The following is a 3,440-nucleotide window of genomic DNA, read 5'->3' on the forward strand; positions in this document are numbered from 1 at the left end:
CGTTCCTGATAGAGCAGCCCCCAAGTATGAAGCTCTTCAAGGGGGGATCCTGAGCCACCTCAGGAATGGCCACCTCGGTGTCTATGGCCGGCTTGCAAAATAAAAGAGCAGTTTGTTGAGGCACATACTTGGAAGATTTTTCCATCGTAATCTTGGAATATATGATGGTTGAAGGAAAAATATGAAGGTTTGAAGAAAAAATATGAAGATGGGATGAAGGTATGAAGGTCTGGGTTGAAGAACCAAAAAGGATGTATGAGGATTGAAGATGAAGATATGAAGGTTTAAGGAGCAATGTATGAAAATTTGGAGGAGTTAAAAGCAATTAGAGAATTCAAGGGTAATTTTTGGAATCGGAAATTGGAAGAAGTGAAAAAGGGTAGGAGCTTTTACAGAGGAAGAACAATCAATGCACGACGTTTCGCATTCGAGGACAGTCAACCGGCAGCTGACACGTGTCCGCAGTCAGAACAAAGAGACTGATGGGACATTTTGTTGAACTGTCATTTCGGTTTGGACGTGCAAAGGAAGGAACCGAGGTCCATTTATCGTATCCCATTATTTTGGTACACCTACTCTCCGGAAAACGAGGGGACTATTTGTCTACGGGTAATATCGGGGGTAAAAGTCTACCCTGATTTCCTGACGAGGAAACGAAGGGAGAACACGGGTCCGTAGCTGATTACTGGTGTCATCACAGCTGCAGTGGGCTTCGCGCCATGTATGGCTGGGGATCACAGAAGCAAAGGGAGGCTGGCCAGGGGAAAGTCACAGGTGCGAACACCTGGGCGCAGGTGCGCACGCATAGAGGCGATGACTAGTCCGCAGAAGCGAAATTTGGGAAAGCCTTGAGGGACCGCTGGTGCGGTCATGTTCCACAGAAGAGGACGCGCAGATGCGCTCTTGGTCCGCAGAAGCGGAAGTGCAGGTGCACTATATGTGCCGCAGAAGCGGAAATTACTGAGCCTTAGGGAGGCTGCATCTGCAATGGGAGAGGTCACAGGTGCGAAAAGCTTAACGTTTTCAAGGAAAACTACACCTTAGGACTTGGGTTGATTTGTGTTATTAGGATTATGTGAAAGACATGTACACGAGGTGAGGAATATGTACACGGGCCTATATGTGGTATTATGACCAGTTTAGACCCTTATACTCTTTAATGCATTTAATTAGAAATTGAAATAGCATGTTAGATCTTCCAATGTTAAATTGCTCTTACACGCTTTACTTGTTGTTGTAATCACATGCTCCATCCTTTATTGTCAAACATGATCTTATATGCCTTAATTGCCTTTGTTATCTCTCTTATTGTCATGTTACCTCCTTATTTGTCGGGTTATTCTTATTTGAATTTATTGATTGTTGAGATATCCTTCCTTGTTGAGTAATTCTCGCTAATTTTGTTATTAATGAGATTCTTTTTCGTATTGTGGTTGAGTAGTGGGCTATATATTGTGGTAACTTTGGTATTGTTGATTTTGGCATGTTGTGGCATATGGGAAGTTATGGTGCGAGTTGTTTTTGTGTTGTGATATTGATGGGCATGCGGCGGTATAAGGATAGGGGTTAATGTGCATGCGGTGACATAAGGTGGGATTTATGTGTGTGTTGCTAGTAAGGGAATTACTTGAACCCACGCGATGACCTATGGGGGATAAAATGTGTAGCTATTTCGGGAAAAATATTTTCAAAAATATCTTAATGTAAGGCTCACATGGCGGAAAACATATCTTAATGTAAGGCTCACGCGAAGGGATAAAGAAAGGTTGTGATTATATATTGTGAAATTTGGATATGAGGCGGTACCTCAGTTGTGACTCTTGTTGTACATTCTATGTTAAAGCAACAAGACAAGGCCCTCAAGGACCTCCCAATTCTCCAAGTCGAGCTAGAAAAGGCTCAGAAGGAGTCTTCATCCTTGAAGTGGGAGCACGATGACCTGGTCGAGAAGGTAAGGATATTTGAGACTAAAAACAAGAAGCTACTCATGGTGACTAACAACGTAACTTTGCAGGTCCAAGAAAAGGTAGACCTGATCGACAAGCTTCGGGCTGAGATGGATGATGCCAAACCCACGATCGAGGTGTGGAATGGCGGGATGGACTTGCTCTTTTCGGAAAAAGAGGTTGCAAAGTCGAAGCTGGTATCGATCGAGAACCAACTCCGATGGCATATGACAAGGCTGATAAGTGGTCTAGGCTAAACAATGATCTCGGGGCACAGCTTAGCTCAACCGTCAAGGAGCGAAATGCCCTCTGACAAGAATATGTCGTACTAAGGTCCAAATTATATAAAAACTCTTCTAACATTAAGGAAATGTTGGCCTAGTATAAGGCTAATGTGGTGGTGGCCGAGGCCCGCCTAAAGACGAAGCTGAATACATTAAGTGGTTGTGCCAGAGAGAGACCCTCGAGGAGATCCATGCCCGAGGTTTTGACCTGTCGACCGAGATTGAAGAAGCCAAGAGACTCGAGGCCGAGGCAAAGGAACTCTATGAGCTGAAGGGTCCGGAAGGCTCCAAGGGTTCCGACAGCTCTAGTGATGAATCGAGCCCCGGTGAAGACGAGGCGTTACTGCCTTAGTTCTTTTTTAGTTTTTTTCTTGTGTATTTTATTTTTGTTTATTTATTTTGAGGCCGTTTTATCGTGCCTTTGTAAATATTTTTTGGAATATATAAAATTTCCCCTTTTGGTTATATCGTATCTTTATCAATTTGCGATTTTGTATATGCTTATTGTTTTTAATGCCTTAGCATAAAATCAAATGTAGACTAGAGTATCCATTCTTTCGGAGGCGCAAATGGTTTTGATGGTGACTTCCGGTCACTTGTGGCTTCCATTTTTCGATAAAATAGGAGGCCTTTAAGATGCTTAAGTATCTTAGACGATATTTTTGTCGAGGGTAACCTTTTAATAGGTTTTGATTTTTCATAAGGTACTTACTTTCTGAGTACGGACTCCGTAGCAGTTTTCGCGGTGGCCATAGCCTTTTGTATTCGGGCACTGCCTAATAGGCTTGGTGCCTTACGGATTCGGTAGCACGGGTTGTCCGAATATTTATTGGATGACAGTCCCCAAGTGAGTGTAGCCCGTGGGCTTCACAGTCCTCGAGTAAGGGTAGCCCATGGGCTTTAGGATCCAGGATCGATGAAGCGAAGTGCGCAGTAATAAAGTGTAAGGGAAGTAGAAATTTATTTCATTGCTTGATATGTAAGGTACATGATCAGAGGCGCAAATAACCTTGTTCCGTGGCTAGAGTGGACTATGTGGGTACAATTTGCATGACCATTTGACCCTTACAATGAATCCTAACAACCAAGCCTTAGCCTTTGACACACAAACTTTTCTTTCCCCTTGTTAACGATCTTAATCTAGGGGTAATGGCCCCCAGTATTCGAGGCCGAACTTGCGAGGGCTCAGATACTGTTTATATGATGCCAA

Source organism: Nicotiana tabacum, chromosome 4 (assembly GCF_000715075.1).
Source record: "Nicotiana tabacum cultivar K326 chromosome 4, ASM71507v2, whole genome shotgun sequence".
Lineage (NCBI taxonomy): Eukaryota > Viridiplantae > Streptophyta > Magnoliopsida > Solanales > Solanaceae > Nicotiana > Nicotiana tabacum.